Source organism: Bos indicus, chromosome 5, assembly GCF_029378745.1.
Source record: "Bos indicus isolate NIAB-ARS_2022 breed Sahiwal x Tharparkar chromosome 5, NIAB-ARS_B.indTharparkar_mat_pri_1.0, whole genome shotgun sequence".
Classification (NCBI taxonomy): domain Eukaryota; kingdom Metazoa; phylum Chordata; class Mammalia; order Artiodactyla; family Bovidae; genus Bos; species Bos indicus.
In genome coordinates, this window is record NC_091764.1 from 6,423,321 (window position 1) to 6,444,238 (window position 20,918).

The following is a 20,918-nucleotide window of genomic DNA, read 5'->3' on the forward strand; positions in this document are numbered from 1 at the left end:
ACATGAAGAATCTGTTTTTCAGATTCTATATACCCTTTAACTCTGCTGCTTACAGTATTTATTTTTTCTTGCACTGGTTTATGTCGTGTTTCTAACTGAATGAAGCCATAAGTGAATTTTGATGCCACACTGGTTTTCAGTAAATTGTTGTCCTTTCTCAGTTCTTTTGGGTTCTTTTTGTTACCTCCAGGCCTGAGCTATTTGCTTTCTGATATGCTCATGTCATCCCTAAACTTGTCAGTTACCTCCTAGCATTTGAAGTTGAGGGCTTCTCTGATAGCTCAGCTGGCAAAGAATCCACCCGCAATGCAGGAGACCTGGGCTTGATGTTGGGAAGCTCCCCTGGAGAAGGGAAAGGCTACCCATTCCAGTATTCTGGCCTGGAGAATTCCACAGACTGAAGTCCATGGGGTCGCAAAGAGTTGGACACAACTGAGTGACTTTCACTTTGCTTCTGACCTTAAAAAGTATTTCTGCTATCTGTCTATGTATTTGTCTGAGTGTATTTTACAGTGAGTTTGGGGATAAAGTGCAACATTTGATTTTTAATCTATATTTGTACTGAACTATCCACATTTAAAAAATATTTTATTTCTCTTATATTAAACATTTCCTTAAACTGTTGACTCTTTTCAATATAAATGCTGGGAATTCTTTCCATTAATTTAGACAGAGTGGCACAAAGGAAATCGTGTGAGCTTCAGAAACAGATGTGGTTTCAACATACAGCTCTGACACCTACTAACCCTGTGAGCTTGACCGAATGCTTGTCTTCTCTGTATCTGTTTCTTTACCTGTCAAATGATGATAGTACACGCCTTGTAGCATTGTTGGGAGAGTTACATCAGATGATGTATGTAAAATGCCAAGTATCGCATGTGGCGCCTGGTGAACACTCAGTAAATGATGATAGTTATGTGAAGCAAGGATATCTTGATGTCCTCTTCTGTCTTCAGAAAGAAATAGAAGCCAGGCTTTGCTGATGGTTCATCTTATGTTGCCCACAAAGGGTTTGGTAGTAAGAAAGTATGAAGTATCTTCCAAAACCATTAAGAGACTGCCAGTAGAAAGTAAATTGTCAGCCTGGGAAAGAGCTAGTGGGAGAAATGTGCCCTCACAGAGAAGAATAGGCCTTTCTTAATTTCCATATGGTCCTAGTCTGCTTGACTCCTTCCACCTTATTATAAGAGGCAAAATTGAAGGTTAAATGTATCCAGCAGGGTGTTTCTTTTTCCCAAGAAAGGCAGGTTATACTTGTATAACAGCTCCTTCAGTCTCTGGAACCCATTAACCAATTTTGAATCAAAGACCTTTATCAAGGTCGCTGTCCTAAGGCAAGTTGAACCTAGGCTGCCTTTCTTCATGACCTTGTGCTTCAAGGTCAGATTTTTCAAATATTTTTATTCTTTTTATTTCATGCTACTTTTTCTTAACAAAACTCTGAGCCAGATGAGTGTGTGAATATAAACATAAGGCTTCTTTCTTTTAAGGCAAGGATTCCTTCCCAGAAGCCAGCTAGGTGGAAAGGAATCTTTTAGTATTTGTTAAATGAAGGAAAAAAATATACATTCTCTCATTTTGCTTATCTACATGCTTAATAATAAAAAAGAAGCAGATATTCCCACCTCATTTTGTTGCCAAGATTTAGAAGCCATGGTAAGAATTAAAAATTACCCATACTCAAAAATTACCCCTATACTCTGTGAGGCACTGTCTGGCAGAGACTAAATAATGTAAGTTTTATACGCTTAAAATCTGAAAGGTAGATTAAAATATGATTTTTGACACTTACCATATTTGCTTTTTTTAAAACTTTCTTCAAACTCCCACTTTCTTTAATTTGGTTATTTCTTAACCTTTTCCTTAATGAATACTACAGTATTTCCCTTCACTGCTGTTACCTTCTGTTGCAGCATTATTTAAGTTTTCTTTTCTACAAGAGCATTCTTGCTTTTCTAGCTCTGCTTGTGTGTGTGTGCATGCATGTATGTATGCGCACTCAGTCAGGTCTGACTCTTTGAGACTCCATGGACTGTAGTTCACCAGGCTCCTCTGGTTTAGACTTTCTTACTGCAGCAGAGTTTTTCTAGCTCTTCTAGTATGAAAACTACCATTAAATTTAGCCTTTGAGTCTGTCCATTTCAACCATCTTAACCCCTGAGATGTCCCATTATAGTGTTCTCCTCTTTCAGGGGGTGACATCACCTTCTCCCTCGTTCTAATTCCCATTCACCAGCCAGCACTGCCTGAGCCTTCCTCCACTTTGCCTCGAATCACCATATTTCCCCCCATGTTTATACTTGCTGTCCCTAATCTCAGAAGATCAGGTGCTTCTCCCACCTTATCAAGAATATCCATTCTGCCTGAGCTTTTCATTCTTTGGCATGCTTATATTACTTTGCTCTTCAATTTCTCTATTTCTACTGCTTCCTTCCCTTTCTATCAATAATTACAAAAATGCTCTCTACCCCATTTTTAAAAGTTGACAGAAACTTCCTTGAGTTTTGTAGGAGGTTTTGGTGGCTGTCTCACTAGCATCCATTCCCCTTTTCCCAGAGGCCCAGGTTTCTGTTTGGAGGTCCCTGTGCTTTCAGGGAACAGCCTCCACAGCCCTGACTTGGGGTGGCGCTCTGGAGCCAATCTAAGCCTTCCAACCCCTGGTTTGCATGGCAAGTCACGTGACCTCAGCCCATCCAGTCAGAGGGAGTCTCTGAACTCTGTTGGGATGTTGAGAGGGAGCCATGCTCTTCAGTCTGGCAAGTTCTATGCACACACATGGGGCCTAGAGTTTCTACAGTCATATTTTTCTGGTAGGAAACCAGCCTGAGGATTCAACACAAAGAGAATCAGAGAAATAGAGCCAGAGCTCTGAACAAACGACTCACAGAGTTTGTCTACCTGCAGGGTCTTTTCATTTGGCGAACAAATGAGTTCCCATTGATGTTTGTTTCATTTTGAGGTGGGATTTCTGTAACTTGCAGTTAGGACTCTCAACTGATTGTGGTGGTTTGAAACTATGTCCACACATTCTTTGATTTTTCATTCGGTGGCATTTAATTTCCCCTCTCCTTGAGTGTGTGGTGGTTTTAGTGACTCACTTCTAGAAAATAGCATAAAGTCTATGATTCTCAGCCTACATCCTGAAAGGCATTGTAATTTACTCCTATGTCCTGCCACTCCCGTCCCTCTCTCTCTCTGCATCTCTGTCTCTGTCAGATGGATCACTGCTCTGGGGAAGCCAGCAGCCATGTCAGGAGGACACGCAAGCAGCCCGTGGAGGGCCCACATGGTGCAGAACAGAGGCCTGCAGCCAACAGACTCCGAGGAGTTGAAGCCTTTTGCCAACAAAAACATGAGTGAGCTTGGAAGGAGATTCTACAGTCTGTCAAGCTTGAAATGACTCCAGCCCTTGTTGCAACTTTGACAGCACCCTCTTGAGAGACCCTGGGCCTCTCACTGTGGTCACGGAGAGTCCCCGATTGCCAAACCAGTTACCATCTTTCAGTGCTGACCCTGTTTGACCTCTCAGTTATGAGACAATGTTGAATGAATATGTGATTGTGTGTACACTCACAAAATGGAATTTTCTAAGAAAGGTCACAGTTCTAAAGTTTCACACAAATGTTAACGTCTGTCTTAAGAGCTTGTTTTGGTGAGAAATGGGAATGAATTCTCAAAGCCACAACCACTAGGAAACCTATTTCTTTCCCCCCAAAAGAATTATCTCATGCTTGGTAAGAAACACTAGATAATTTCAGGAAAATAAAATGTGTATATATATATATATATATATATATATATATATATTCTAACTTTCATATAAATTTTTCTATTGCTACAGATTGTATAAAAGTAAGTGTATATTTATCCAGTAAATTTCAATAAAAAATTTTAGAATCTGCAGTAGTGCTTATCAAAGTATTTTGATTTTTTTCCCTTCTGTTCAGAAAAAGACTAAGTAGAAAATTAGTCTAGTTTGGGATTTAAGAGTGAGCATTTGGGTATATATTTCATTTCAAATATCATTAAACAAGATTTCCATATGTATTTTTATCGTTGAATAAAGCTTCAGAGAAAGCCTCATAAAAATTTCCAGTTAAAACATTATATATATATATATATATATATATATATATATGTAATGCTTCTCTGGGAAATGATGTAAGGAAAGTTAACAGGATTCTGGAAACAATGCACAGCGCTATAATTGACCGGCGCTTAATTACTTACTTACGGCATATGCCTGCTAGGACTTTTGTGTAATCTTCATATATGGGATTAAATGTCATTTGTAAAATGAACCGTTTCTTGCAAAACAAAATAAAAATTGTCATGTTCCTGCAGCTCTCACCTCATAAGAAAAATGTTGAGCTGTAGAAAAAAGGTTAATATCTGAAAACACCCCAACTCCTATAAATTCTATATTTATATGTCTATAGGGAAAACTGACTTACCTTTTACTTTAAATATTATTGACTCACACCGTTCCAAAGACTGTGGGAATACCTAATTTCCATTCCTAATTCTTAAATAATGTCATATGTTCAAAGACTCAAGCTTTGATTTATTTGTCCCTATGTTTACTTAGTGGAAGACTTGTAGGGCTGCAGCAGAAACAAACCCCACTGACCTGTTAATGGCTGGGTATGAGCTCAGATATGAATGTTTATATGGACTCAAGAAACTGTCTAAATCCTTTGTAAAATGGCAGTGGGCTACCCTGGAGTTATCTTACTCTTCTGTTCAAATTCAGCTATAAAATCATAAATAGGGAAGGGCCAACACATACTCCATTGGCTGGTCTTCAGGTTAACAGCATATATTGCAACCCAATAAAAATAACTATTTATTGTGTGTGTCAGTCACTCATTCACGTCCGACTCTTTGTGACCCCTCCAGGCTCCTCTGTCCCTGGGATTTTTCAGGCAAAAATGCTGGAGTGGTTTGCCATTTCCTCCTCCAGGGGATCTTCCCAACCCAGGGGTCGAACTGGAGTCTCCTGCATTGGCAGGTGGACTTTTACCACTGAGCCACCTGAGAATGTCCCTTACATGTCAAACATTACAGAAATATTTCTTCTGGTCCAAAGAACAGCCTTGTAAAAGCCATTATCTTTCTTTCCACTTTACAATTAAGTAAAGTGAGAGACTTGTGGAAATTGAATAACTTTTCCCACAGTCACATAGCTAGTAAGTGGCAGAGCTGGGATTCAAATCCAGTCTGGATCCGAAGCTCTTTCCATTACCAAATGGAGCCTTTCGACAATGGTTCTTTGCTGTCATAAGAGAAGAGCAAAAAGAACTGTCCCTCTTTGATGGCATTACAGACTGCTAGCTCCCTGGGAGCAAGTCTTCATTCATACAAACCAAACAGAAACCTCTGTCGCCTGAGGAGATGCTCCACCCCATAGCCAACTGGAGTGAAGGCTACAGTGTTTGGTCATGGCACCATGACTAAGTCAGCAGGTCTTCACCCAGGGGAGCATCTCTGGGGATGGGCCTGCTCTGGGGGATGGAAGTGGATGGAAAGAAGAGGCAACACATTAAAAAGACATCACACTGTGGCTCTTTCTTGGGCTAAAGCCTCCCAGATGATGGATGAGTGTGTTATGCAACCATGAAGTTTAACTTGGAGCACTGCCATTTTTGTCCATCTTCTCATTGGGATGCAAGCGTGGAGTAAATTCCTTATATGGAGTGGGGATAAGGAGATTGACATGTGGTCTTGCCTCCACTGCTCTCCATCTGGGGAAACGAGTGAGTTATTTAACTTCTTTGAGCATATTTTCCCAAGTCTAATTGATTGCTCGGTTCCCACTGAGCTCTAGAATTCTCTGATTCTACTAGTAGCAATTATATAATATTTCTTGACTTGTATTTTTTGACATGAAAAGGCCTTCACAGGTATTAATTAGGGTTCTTAGTTGCAGACCACAGAATTTCTGAGAGGAGCAGGGTTGCAAGTGTTGCTAACAGAGCCCAGAACAATAGCTGAGCCCAGCACAGTGTGAAAGGAGACGCCATGTCTGCCCATGCTCACCTCTCAATGGCTATCATCCTAGAGACTGAGAGTAGATCTGCCATCCCTGAGCATGATCATCACTTCATGTCACTCACTTGCCTTCCAAATCTGGCTCAGGGAATGTATCTTCCATCTGGGTTTGGTGGAAACTCAGTTATTTGTGGAAGCCAGGCTGCAAGGGAGTCTTGGAAATGTTTGGCTTTCTAGCCTTTGGGCTTCTCAGGTGGTGCAGGGGTAAAGAATCTGCCTGCAATGTGGGAGACCCAGGTTTGATCCTTGGGTAGAGATCACTCCAGTATCCTTGCCTGGAGAATCCCATGGGCAGAGGAGCCTGGCGGGCTGCAGTCCATGGCGTCACAAATAGTCGGACACAACTGAGTGACTAACAGTACTACTACCAGTAGTCTCTGGAAGATGGAAGGCTGGGTTAGAACTTGAGTGGGTGTCGAGTGAGCCTGTGTGGAGTGCCTGGCTCGGCCTGTTCCATGACTGAGTGCAAAAAGAGGAGAAAAAAGCATGCACATACCATGAGCCCGTTAAATATCTATGTTAAAAATACCATACCAAAAAAGTCTGAAGCGGTATGCACTAAAATTTTGGTAGTATTTTGCTTTAATCAGAAATATTGCTGTGTTTTTACTGCCTTTTCATTTCTCTCTGTTGGCTGATACTTCTAGCAAGAATGAGTATTTCTTGTGTTTTTTCTTAAAAGAATGATGCTTATTGTTTATGGTCTTTTGATTCTATGTGACATAGAGGTGGTATCCTTTTTGTGTCCTGTAGATATGGGTCTTCAGGATACTGGCCACGGAATTACACCTGGGAAATGACTTTGAAAGGCGTGTAAATCATTATTCAAATTTAGGTCATGTCAAATTCCTAGCTACTTGAACATATGTTAATAAAGACTCAAAGACAACATAGTAATGATAGGGAAGCAAAAGTGGGATCTCAAGAAGGATTATCATTTGGAGTATTTTTTTTTTTGTCCTCATCACACTGTCATTGCCATTTTTCATTGCCATGTATCATATCATATCAATGAAAGATATGATACATGGCCATTCTTCAAATGATAATTTTTCTTATGAAGCGATATCTTCATAAGAACATTATCACTTTATAAGAACACTGCATTGTTGTAGAACATTGTATAGTTGTTATCTGTGCATTAACAACAACACAGTGTTGTTAACAAGCAAAGATAAGTATGAACCACTAATCTTTTGCAGGAAGATCCCACAGCTGTATGTATAGGAATGGTGGCAAGAGTATGGAAGATAAAATTGAGAAAGGCAGTGGAGGTTAGACCATGTGGGTTTCTGAATGCTGTGTTAAGCGACACAGAGAATTTCCTGGTGGTCCAGTGGTTAGGACTCTGAGCTTCCACTGCAGGGAGTTCAGGGTTAGATCCCTGGTCAGGGAATTAAGATCCCACAAGCCATATGGTACAGCCAAAAAAAAAAAAATACAGACTCAATTCAGATCTTATCCCCTCTATTTCCCTCAGTGGATGCTGAGTTTTTTCAATCAGGAAATGTTAAAATATACTCAACATAAAACACAAAGCCAAACTCTGACCTTGAAACAATAATTATAAGATTTTCAAATCAATAACTGTGATTCATAAAAACTTGCTTAAGTTATTCCATTGATTAAATGCCACAGAGAATGCTGTGAACTATTTAGGTGTTAGATATCTACAGTGCTTGTCTTCTAAAAATACTCAATTTGATTAATGTAGTTAATCTAGTTTTTTAAAAACACTTTCTGTATGCAAGATACTTTGTTAGCCTCTGGGAAATACAGTATTTAAAGCTTTCTGTTCTCAAACAGTTTTGCAGGTTACAAGAGCCAAGGCAGTCACAAAACCTCCCACTAAAGAGCATAATGTGAGACACGTTACATACAGCAACACAGGGGCCCCGATGGGGAGCAGCTACTTCTCCAGCCTTCTGGCCCGCCAAGCAAGGGCACACAGCAGCGTTCCCCAGGTTTGGAGAAGGCTGCCAACTAAAGACACACTGCTACTAGAAGTCGGAAATCCACTTGTCAACACTGGAGGTAAAACACGAGGTGTGTGGGTAAGGACCACCAGCATCTTCTAGGAGGTTAATTCTGAGGGTGGGGGGATGCAGGAGTCTTGCTACCTGAGGGGGGATGTGGTGCTTCAGCTGAGCCTTAAAGAGGTAGGGCATCTACAGATGTGGGCAGGGAAGAGTTAGAGCACAAACCTAGACAAGGCAAAGTTCAGGATACTTTAATAACTCACTGGTATAACTCTATCCTATTTGTTTTCCCCCTCTGACACTATTTCTTATTTTTATTACTGCCTAGAATTTCACTGTGTTAACTCTTTGCTTCACCCAATTCTCTAAATACCTAAGTTGTTTTCAAGCTTTATTATAAGGGATACTCATTTTATCAATTAAAGTATATTCCACAAATACAGTGATGGATCAAATATCTTCCCTTACAGAGTTGACATTTTAGTGAGGGAGCCTGTAGGAACACAACAGTGGTGGATCAGTCAGGCTGCAGTAATTCACACGTCCTCCACCCTTGAGGTCCCTGCAGGCAGGGCACTGGTTTCTTTATACTTAAAACTCCTATAACTATCATACCACCTAGTCCTTAATAAATACTGGTAACATTGGTGAAGTTAATGGAGAAAAGCCCTAAGTAGAGTATGAAAGGGGTAAGAAGAACACGAATTTAAGTTCTTATAAAAGAACCATTGTGATTAGCAGCATTTTTTTCCCTCTACAACTTTATGTCCTGAGGCATGAAATTTATTTCTCAGGCTTCTGTAAAGTCTTTAGCATAGGATGAAACATATTCCATTTCCTTAAGATATAGTCAGCTAAGGTCATATCTCCTTTACTGACATTATAATATACAAAATAAAATTCCTCTTTAAATTCTAGAAGCCAACTTCATGTCTTCACCTCCTGCGGCTTCACAGAAACACCTGCCCAGGCTTTTTGGCTTTCTCTGGAGTTATATTCCGGTCAGCAATGGCTTGTGTAACATTTTATCTTGCTAGGTTTTGTCTCTCACTAAAGCAATTCATGAATCATTCTTGTTGGTTTCCGAGTAGGTTACAGTATGAGCTTATTTGCATACAGAGCTAAGTCCCCGACAAATTTAGGAGATGGCCTTTAAAATTTATCCCCAAACTTCTATTTCATTGCTAAGATGCCATTTTTAATATCACTTCCAACACTACCAATTCCTTTTTTTTTTCTCTTCCACCAAAACTTTGACTTTTTTTTTCCAGGGTCATTTTCACAAAGCAAACAAATTTTTATTACTACAAAAGCTACTGAGTGATGAGCAGCAAAGCAAATTAGGGTGTGGATTATGGGCAGTGGTTTGGGTTCATTCATTAGCTGAGTGACTCACTTCCTGGGAATGGACACTTACTCCAGCAGAACCACAAATTATTACAGCAATGAAATATCTTCTGAGAAATAGCTAACATTAATAATAAACTTACAAAAGCCAAGGGTCTGCTCCAGTATTTCCCAAACTAGCTTCCAAGGAGCAATAAAGTTTCTCAAGTTACTAATAGATGTTTTAAAAAATAAATGGCTCTGTGGTCAAATCAGTTTGGAAAACACTTCTTATTTTTATCTTCCCCTTGGAAGAGTCATAAAATACATTAACATGTTATAGGTCCGTCCCTTGGACTGCAAGGAGATCCAACCAGTCCATTCTGAAGGAGATCAGCCCTGGGATTTCTTTGGAAGGAATGAGGAATGATGCTAAAGCTGAAACTCCAGTACTTTGGCCACCTCAGCGAAGAGTTGACTCATTGGAAAAGACTCTGATGCTGGGAGGGATTGGGGGCAGGAGGAGAAGGGGACGACAGAGGATGAGATGGCTGGATGGCATCACTGACTCGATGGATGTGAGTCTGAGTGAACTCCGGGAGTTGGTGATGGACAGGGAGGCCTGGCGTGCTGCAATTCATGGGGTCGAAAAGAGTTGGACACGACTGAGCAACTGATCTGATCTGATCTGAACCTTATTTGACTATAAACATCTTTCACACACCACCTATTAACAGCTCAAATGATGAATGACAAATGTTTGTGTGCTCAGTTGTGTCTGACTCTTTGTGACCCCATAGACTGTAGCCCGCTGCGCTCCTCTGTCCATGAGATTTCCCAGGCAAGAATACCAGACTGGGTTGCCATTTTCTTCTCCAAGAAATCTTCCCAACCCAGGGATCAAACCCCTGTCTCTTTTGTCTCCTGCATTGGCAGGCAGATTCTTCACCACTGTACCACCTGAGTACTAATGGTCTAAGAAATATCACTTGGGAAAGATTCACCTACATGGTTTCTATGGAGTTTATTACCTGGATTTACCAGATAAAAGGGCACGAACAGGTTTGTAGTTCTTGTACATGTCTTCCAATGGATTCAAACAACACTATATAAGGACCTTGACTGCATTTCTGTGACTGACAGGTTTTGTCTTGATTATCGGTGTGATTAACATTGTATTGCTGATTTGTAGATGAACATCATCTGGGATTTAGTTGAATAGTATAACACAGCTGTTCTCAAAGTGTGATCCCTGAACCAATATTTCAGGATTATTGGAGAATTTGTTAGAGATGCGGATTCTCAGGTCCCATACCTACTGACCTAGGAGCTCTAGGGGAGGGTCCAACAACCTGTGTTTTAACGTGTGTTTTAATGTGCTCGATTGCTCAGTCATGTCCGACTCTTTGTGACCCTAATGGACTGTAGCCCGCCAGGCTCCTCTGTCATAGGAATTCCCCAGGCAAGAATACCAGAGTGGTTTGCCATTCCTTTCTTCAGGGGATCTTCCCCACCAAGGGATCAAACCCATGTCTCTCATGTCTCTGCATTGGCATATGGATGCTTTACCACTGTGCCCTGTGTTTTAATAAGCCTACCAGTTAACGCTTGCATACAAAAGTTTGAGAATCACTTTTTCACACAGTTTAAAACTTCCGCTTTCAGCATATAACATGGAACAGGGACCAGATTTATCTATCCTCTTACCTGAAAAAAAAAAAGGAAATACTGGACAAAATGTATGAAACAATGGTTTTCAGACATTGGACATCAGGCAGCTCAGGACGTCATCCTGAGAAGTGGAAAACAAATAAAATGATCCCTACAACTGTTCCAGCTTAGCATGTAGAGAGAGATTCTAGATGAAAGGAAGAGGAGGACCCCAGGAAGGGCCTGCTTCTCTCACTGAGTAACGGAGATGGAGTTGAGAGTCCAGGGAGACCAAGGTGCCTAGATTTTCCTAGTAGAACAGCAGATAAAACTACACAGAAAGAAAAGTCTAGAGAACTGCAGATGCTCCTCCTGAAATCTTCAGCTGAATATTGACAAAAGCAAGAGCGTGAGGAAAAAAATTAGTAGATCATTGGTGAGCTTCAGGACAACCTTGAGTGATCAAATACACTGATCAGGGACTGATCAAGTCCCTGAAAGAGAAGGGCAGAAAGAATATTTTAAAATATTGACCAGAAATTTTCCAAATTTCATGAAAACCATGAATCTATAAATCCAAGAAATTCAACAAACTCTAAGAATAAGAAACATGAAAGCCATACCAAGGCATATTGTAATCAAAATATTTAAAATTAATGATAATGAAAAACATCTTAAAAGCAGTCAGAGGGGAAACATCACAATCTATGCAGAGGGGAAACAAAAGGAAGAATGATCACAGATTTCTTATGGAAAGCAATGCAAGCCACAAGATGGTGGGTCAACATCTTTAAAGTACTGAAAGGAAAAAAAATCTGCCAAGCTAGAATTCAAAAACAAACAAACAAAAAATCTTTCAAAAAGGAAAGTTAAATAAAGTTACTTTCAGGCATATAAAAGCTGGAAGAATTCATCACAGAAGACTTGAACCAAAAGAAATGTTAAAAAACATTTTTGTTAAAATGTTAAAAAAATGTTAAAATGTTTAAAAATGTTTTAAAAATGTTAAAAAAAAAAAACATGTTCAAACAGAAGGAAAATGATACTAGAAGGAAATCTGGAGCTACTTAAAGGAATGAAGAGCTCTAGAAACAGTACATAGGTAAGTAGAAAAGACCATTTTTTTCCTTATTTTGAAAATCTGTCTAAAAGATAATCAGTTGCTTAACAAGAAAATAGTGCAATGTATATGATGTATTATAGGGCTTACAATGTAAGTAGAAGTAACATACATGACAATAGCATACACAGAGGTAGGAAAAGGAGTGTCCTATTGTAAGGTTTTTATACTCTGATCAGATCAGATCAGTTGCTCAGTCGTGTCCGACTCTTTGCAACCCCATGAATCGCAGCACGCCAGGCCTCCCTGTCCATCACCAACTCCCGGAGTTCACCTATACTCACGTCCATCGAGTCAGTGATGCCATCCAGCCATCTCATCCTCTGTCTTCCCCTTCTCCTCCTGCCCCCAGTCCCTCCCAGCATCAGAGTCTTTTCCAATGAGTCAACTCTTCGCATGAGGTGGCCAAAGTACAGGAGTTTCAGCTTTAGCATCATTCCTTCCAGAGAAATCCCAGGGCTGATCTCCTTCAGAATGGACTGGTTGGATCTCCTTGCAGTCCGAGGGACTCTCAAGAGTCTTCTCCAATACCACAGTTCAAAAGCATCAATTCTTCGGCGCTCAGCTTTCTTCACAGTCCAACTCTCGCATCCATACATGACCACAGGAAAAACCATAGCCTTGACTAGACGGACCTTTGTTGGTTTATACTCTGAAGTGGTACATTATTTCTTGAAAGTTGACTGTAATAGACATATACTGTAAACCCTAAAGCAACAAAAGGAAATAACCTTAACAAGCTACCAAAGGAAATAAAATGGAACCATAAAAACACTCAACTCAAAAGAAAGTAGAAAAATATTTTTTAAAAAAGGAACAAAGAATAGATAAGTCAACTAGAAAACAAATTGCAAGATGGCAGATTTAAACCCATCCATATCTGTAAACACTTGGGCAAATAAACCAGGTTTTTTGCCCCCCTGTACTCTTCAGCAAATAAACAAGTTAACTTTTTATCCCCTATTAGCATTAAATTTCTCTCCAAAAGCAGGGCAGTGAAAGATTAGAAACTTGAACTAATCATAACAGCAAAATGATTTTGGCAGTGATTCCTCTTCTGACTTAGCGTATCACAGAAAGATGACTAACAAGTTCAGCCAAGAGACACTGAGCTGAAGGCACTTTTCATTTCTTTCTTCTCAGAGCGCTTACATAACTCAGATCGCTATAGCATAGCAACCCAGGCACAGAGTATTCAAAAAGGGATTTCTTTCTTTCAAGCCTGGGGCTTAGCAACACTATTAAAAGTACTCTCCTTTGTCTGCCTGGGACTGAAGGACACTCTGCAGACCTTTCGGGCCACTCTCCTGTTGGGTCCTTGGTGTTGCTCCTTTGCTGTCCACTGTTTGGGGATTACCTGGATATGGCCCTTGGCCTTATCCCGCGTCCTGCTTCCTCATCTGAACACTCTTGCTGCTTTTCGGTTCTACCTTCCCCAGGCTTATCCTGTCCAACGATGTGTCTCCTTTGCAGAACACTGTCTCACCTGCTGAACTCATTCACTTAGTTCATTCGTGTTCATTCTTTAGATCTTAATCCATAAGTCCGCCAATGTGTCCTCTACCTGCTTTCCAGATTCTTGTCACAGTTTGAAATTATGTACTGTGGAATGTGATTGTTTGGATGGCAGAGACAGAAGAAAAGACATTAAAAGTGCTCATATTCTTCGCTTCTTCAGCTGAAAATAGTCCAATCTTTCATAACTAATGGGTTCATCCCTTCCCCCCATCCCCCACTGTGTAATGGTATTCTGACCTTTATTATGCAGATGAGGGTGATACGTGGAGAGAAAACTTGAGAAACAGGTAAGCCTGGAAGATCTAGGCTGGGGGGTGGAAAATACTAGAGGAGAGGGGAAAGTGGATCCCAGACAAAGCGAGCTGAGGCTGGAAAACTGAGGGATAGGCTGCAGGGGCATGAGTTCGGGTTGAGAGGACTTTGGGGAGGAGCTGGAGAGCAGGGTTGCCGAGAGGCAGTGGGGTGATGTTGGATATGAGAGACAGGGAGAGGGAAGGGAAAAGGGATCGTCAGGGTGTGCGTCAGGACTGCGAATCGAATCACACTAGGCAAGCTTTGAGAGGCATCAGTAAATGGCAACCCACTCCAGTGTTCTTGCCTGGAGAATCCCAGGGACGGCGGAGCCTAGTGGGCTGCCGTCTATGGGGTCGCACAGAGTCGGACACGACTGAAGCGACTTAGCAGCAGCAGCAGTAAGGATAGAAATCGCTTTTGGTGGAATTTTGGCTGCTGTGTTTGTCCCCAGGAGTAGGACAGCACATGGAGACTGGACTGGACGGGAAACTGCCGTGGAGCGTGGCTAGAGGGCTTTGGCCGCCAGTGTCCAGACTCCCTGGGGTAAGGCAGCCCCTCTTTCCTCTGGGGCCTGACCTGCCTCCCCTCTCTCACTGCGCAGGCGTCTCCGGGAACCTGCCTAGCCCCACCGCTAAGGCCTCACGTGTGACGCTGGCCCCGCCCACCAGGCACCCATGTGCCCTGACCAGGAGCCGCTTAGGGAAGGTGGCCTGGTGAGCTTCGTGCCCAGGTTATTTGTTGCAAGAAGAGAAACACTCTTCTTTTACTAATGGATTTCAGTGTGAGGATGAAACCAAACACAGGTAAAAGCAGGGCTGAAATAAGGGGAGGTACCAGGTACCAGTCTTATTTTTTGAGCCCCTATACCAATCCCCCGGAGAAGGCAATGGCACCCCACTCCAGTACTCTTGCCTGGAAAATCCCATGGATGGAGGAGCCTGGTAGGCTGCAGTCCATGGGGTCGCTAAGAGTCAGACACGACTGAGCAACTTCACTTTCACTTTCCACTTTCATGCAATGGAGAAGGAAATGGCAACCCACTCCACTGTTCTTGCCTGGAGAATCCCAGGGATGGGGAAGCCTGGTGGGCTGCCGTCTATGGGGTCGCACAGAGTCGGACACGACTGAAGCGACTTAGCTTAGCTTAGCTTATACCAATCCCCACCTCAACTAGCCTTTGGCTTGTATATTACATGAATCAATAAACACCCTTTTTTTGCTTACGCCAGTGTAAGTTGGGTTTTTGGCTACTTGGAGTTGAAAGGGTTCTAAATTATATAATATTCGACTCGTATCTGTATTACATCTGATTCAGGCCTATCTCCTTGACTGAAGTTCATAGGGACAGTGTTTGTGTCTTTTTGGTTGTTGTTATCTGTTCTATTCCTACCACCTTGTACAGTGTCTGGAATGTTTGTGGCATAAACCATTCTTTTAAGTGCATCCTGTATAAACACATTGTTTTGTGACTGGTTACTGTCTGTTTCCCTGCTAAATTGTAAACTCTCTGAGGACCAGGAATTGTGTTTGTTTCACTTGTCTTGAGCTCCCAGCCTAATGCACAAGGCTTGGAATATATTAGGTATCTCATGAATATTGGCAGAGTGAATGAACAAAATATGGGAAAAAATATGAAGTCAAACCAGAGTAAGGCCCATCATGAAAAGGCCGATTTACTCGGGTTTTAGAAATTGGTTTCCCAGATATAAGTATTGAATGCCTATGAAGTGAAACCTTGATACTTTATGACAGATTTGGAAAACTGAGAATGAATCAATCTAACTAATATTCTTTCTTCTCCCCTATTTTATATCATCAGAAGAAATGATGACTTTTGTCTCGCTAAACCATTATGCTTCTGTGACCTAAGAAGGCCTAAGCAGATGTATGACTTAAAAAACAAAAGAGTGGTTAATATATGATTATCATGTAGTTTAAAAAAAAAAAGTATCTGGAGGAAAACAACTGGTCACTATGGTAGTTACAATATCAGACATTAAGGCAAAAATTCAAGCTTCATGAGCTCTCCTAGATCATTTGAAATTCTAAATAATAAAAGACAAAGCCATAAGTATTCACTAAAGACCCTAGAAAGCCCACAAGGGATTCTAATCCCCACACATGGACCCATAGAAGCAATCAGTCTATTCTGAGAAGAGGAAGAAAACTTTTTCATCATTTCCTCTCCCTGTGTAAGTGTATGATTCAACAAAGAAAATGGAGTTTTCTGGAAAGAAACCTGGGTGGTGTGAGTTCCCTAAACTGTCGTTAGTGATGGGGAGGAAAGGCTGCGATTCCAGGAAAATAGGGTTTTGGCCCGGGTATCTTTTTGTCGGGGCAGTGATGGTGAACAAGCTCCTGATACGTATGTCCTTTCTCCAGCAAGACCAAACCAAACCTCTGAACCAGAGAACAGTAGAGGACAAAATTTCACAAGTTTGTGATAGTTTTCTCTCATCTGTTTTTCCCCCTTGTTAGATGAAATGGCCCATTAAGTTCATAAAGTTGAGCACACCATGCACAAAATCTCAGATTTCTTAGGTTGATTTTATCAACTAATTAATGCAGAATGTTCTTAGAGATCACAGGAGTCAACCTGCATTCTAATGCGCTCTAGAGAATAAAAAAAAATTTAAAACAAGAACTTCAGTTTTAATGAACTCATGATTAGAAACACGTTTGAAAGAAACAATTAATATTCATTGTGGGGCTTCCTTGGTGGCTCAGTGGTAAAGAATCTGCCTGCCGATGCAGGGAACACAGATTTAATCCCTGATCTGGAAAGATCCTTCATGTCACAGAGCAACTAAGTCCGTGCTCTGCAACTTTTGAACCTGTGTTCTAGACCCCGGGAGCTGAAACTCCTGAGCAACAAAGACCCAGCACAGCCATAAATAAATAAGTGAAATCATAAAAAAATATTCACTGTGGTGAATTAATAGGGAAAAAGGACTGAACTCAGAAAGAAAGCGCGTTTCCTTCTTTATGTTGACTTTTAAAGTGAGGATTTGAGAATTCACACGACATGGGAGGAAGTCAGTGCTGCTTGACATCCGGACAAAAGAAATGAGTGGCGTTTAGCTACCATCCAGCTTGATTCTGCCCTCCACAGGAATCAGTTATGAACCTGTAAAGTCTCTCTTTTGGCTAAGCAACAGGAAAAGTGTGTTGAGATTAGATCAATAATGCAGTGATGTAGTGGATAGTCTACTATAGTATCATAGTATAAATACCTGCTACAGAGTATACTTCTTCATAATGGTATTTACTATAATAGGATTTTATTTGTACTATTAAACTGATAAGAGTATCGATTATTTTAATATTACTTTATTTCCTAAATAGCTAGTATGACATGAATACATAGTATTTGAACCAGATATATCATAGGTGTTCATTAAGAATTGAAATAAAAGGGTAAAATGCTGATTCATTATAGCAAGTATTTTTTCTTTATTTTTTCCTTTCTTTATATATTGAAGTATAGTTGATTTACAATGTCATGTTAGTTTCAGGTATATAGCACAGTGATTCAGTTATACACATATATATTCTTTTTCAGATTCTTTTCCCATATAGATTATTACAAAATATTGAGTAGAGTTCCCTGTGCTATATATCAGGCCCTTGTTGATTATCTGTTTTGTATCTACTAATGTGTATATCTGTTAATCCCAACCTCCTAATTTATCCCTCTCCCCCTTTCTCTTTGGTAATCATAAATTTGTTTTCTCCGTCTCTGGGTCTGTTTCTGTTTTGTATCTTTTTTTTTTAGATTCCACATATAAGTGATATTATATTTTCTTTGTCTTTCTGCCTTACTTCACTTAGTATGCTAATTTCTAGGTCCATCCATGTGGCTGCAAATGGCAATATTTCATTCTTTTCATGCTGCAGTCCATGGGGTTGCAAAGAGTTGGACATGACTGAGTGAACTGAAGTGAATGGCTAAGTAAAATTCCATTTTATATATATTCCATATATATATATATTTCCATATATATATATATATATATACACACACACATATACAGGCTTCCCAGATGGCACTAGTGGTAAAGAGCCTGCCTGCCAATTCAGGAGACTTAAGAGATGCAGGTTCGATCCCTGGGTTGGGAAGATCCCCTGGAGGAGGGCACAGCAGCCCTCTCCAGTATTCTTGACTGGAGAATCCCATGGACAGAGGAGCCTGGTGAGCTACGGTCCATAGGGTCACAAAGAGTTGGACACGACTGAAGTGACTTAGCATGCACCACATCATCTTTATCTTTTCCTTTGTTAGTAGACATTTCATGTCTTGGGCTATTGTAAATAGTTGTTTTACCAAGTACTAATTATTTCTCTAAATTCTTATCTGGCTTTTTAGGTAAGAGTAATCTGATTTATTTAATGTGTTTATCTTTTCACAGTGATGTACATGGAGATCCCAAAGATGTCTGGAACCCATTTAAGAGCTTTCTTAAATTAACTTACTTTATAATTTTAATAGCCATGGATGACGAATTTAGCTCATGATTCTTCCCATGTTTCATACATAGGAAAGATTATTTCTCTATGTGTCACTTTCTCAAGGTGAGTTTTGCAAATTAAAGACAAAAAATCTGATCAAGTCATTTTATCATCAGTTAATACTCTTAATAGAGAAGGAAATGGCAATCCACTTTTATTCTTGCCAGGAAAATCCTATGGAGCCTGGCAGGCTACAGTCCATAGGGTCACAAAGATTCAGTCATAACTGAAGTGACTTAGCACATAAGTAACAATACTCTTAAGTGTGGATGCATAAGATAAATATAGGGAACAGTAGACTAGTTGGTTATCCAATTATTGGAATTCTTTTTTTTACCAGAATGAATCTTTGAGTTGCATTTTTTAGAGAGCCTTGAGAGTGATAGCACTTTTCCTCTTAAACTTACAGTGATCCTGGAAGTTTGGTATCCCTGATTTTAATCACATGCGTGAGTGGTGTAAGACACTTGAGACCTGTGGCAGATTGCATTCTCCAAAGATGCTCGCCACAATCCACCCCTTACAATGGGATGCTGATGCTCCTCCTGTTAAGAAATGGCATCTCTGTTTCTTCTTGAATCTGGTGGGCCTGTAACTATGGAGGAAGTGACCCTATGTGACTTGTGAGGCTACCTCATAAAAGGCTATGATACAGCTTCCACCACCTTGTTCAAAGAAGGCAGGCCACACAGAGAGGCTGTGTGTTGGTGCTCCAGACCACAGCTTTGGCTGACATCCTAGCCAACGGCCATCAGCAACAGGCCATGTGAATGAAGAAAGATAAAAGGTGACTCCAGTACCCAAAATTGTCAGGCTGCATGAAAAACAAGCTCCAAGAGGGAACTTGCCCCTTGAGTTGAGTAAACCTTGAGAATTATGAGAGTTAATAATAGTAAAATGATTGCTGTTCTCCTAAGGTACTAAGCTTTAGGAAGACACATAGTGTGACAATAGATAACTGGAAGCAGACAGAATGAAGTTCTCTTCAGTTCCCTAGGTTAGCTTTTGTGGTGTAAGATTTCACAGCATTCTCTGTGGGAGGTTTCTTCCCAATCACAGACCATCAAATCTTATAAAGAGGAGTCAAGACTGAACGAGTGAACTGCTAATTACATAATTAGCAATCCATGATCATCCTGTCTCTCAGGGTGATCAAGACTGTTGGGAAAACTACAAAAGCCTGACAAAATTAGAGGAATAGTTTAAAGAAAAAAACAAGCATATCAAAAAAGTGAGTTACAAACAATTTGAAAAATATAGTATCATTTTTGGTATAATTTTTTTTCCCTGTACATAACTGAGCTCATTGAGGGAATAAATTTTTGTGTTTATTTTTTTTCCATAATATACACTTAAAGGTCCATATGGACCTTTCCATATGGTTTTTCAAGTAGTCATGTATGGATGAGAGTTGGATCATAAAGAAGGCTGAACACCGAAGAACTGATGCTTTCAATTGTGGTGTTGGAGAAGACTCTTAGAGTCCCTTGGACTGCAAGGAGATCAAACCAGTCAATCCTAAGGGAAATCAACCCTGAATACTCATTGGAAGGACTGATGCTGAAGCTCCAATACTTTGGCCGCCTGATGTGAAGAGCTGACTCACTGGAAAAGACGCTGATGAAAGATTGAAGGCAAAAGGAAAAGAGGGCAGCAGAGGGTGAGATGGCTGGATGGCATCACTGACTCTATGGACATGAATTTGGGCAAACTCCAGGAGATGGTGATGGACAGGGAGGCCTGGCGTGCTGCAGTCCATGTGGTTGCAGAGTTGGACAAGACGCAGCGACTGAACAACAACAAAACCTAGAATAGTGCGTGGCACCAAGGCTCAATAAAAATGTGTTGAATGAATAAATGAATGTAAACATATCTGGCAGAATGAAAACCAGACTGTACTTCTGACAGAATTCTGTGTGGTTTTTCTTTTTTGTTTCTTCTTTGTTTTTCCAAAATTCACTACCACAATTACGGATTGTGTGTAAAAGATCATAATGTTCTATTTTAGAAATAATAAAAGCTTTCAAATACCTACATATAAGCATACCGTCAAATATTTAAGCAAAATATCCTCTTAGGAAAGAAAAAAAATTCATCATCAGAAAAATCTCAAGAGAAGGCTTTGCATTGTGTGGGCAGGGCCAGTTATAAATACAGACTTCTTTAGTTACTATTTGAGTGCTCCACAAAGTATCATAGAAAGAGACTTCTGTCAAGGATTGAATAAATTATTCCATTTATTTACTGTCATATTATGATCTCTTTATTTAGGCCAGCTGGGACTCCTTTTGTCTGCCAATGTAAAAACATCAGATCAGCAAGTTATACCAAAAAAGGCCCCGAGAGAAAGTCTCTTTCCACTACGTTTGTTCAGTTTTAGTATGGAAAACAGATTTCAGTTTGCTTGCCAAGTCTGATTGACTGTACTGGTGATTACCTATTATGCTGTGTGGAGAAAGATCCTGAGGGTG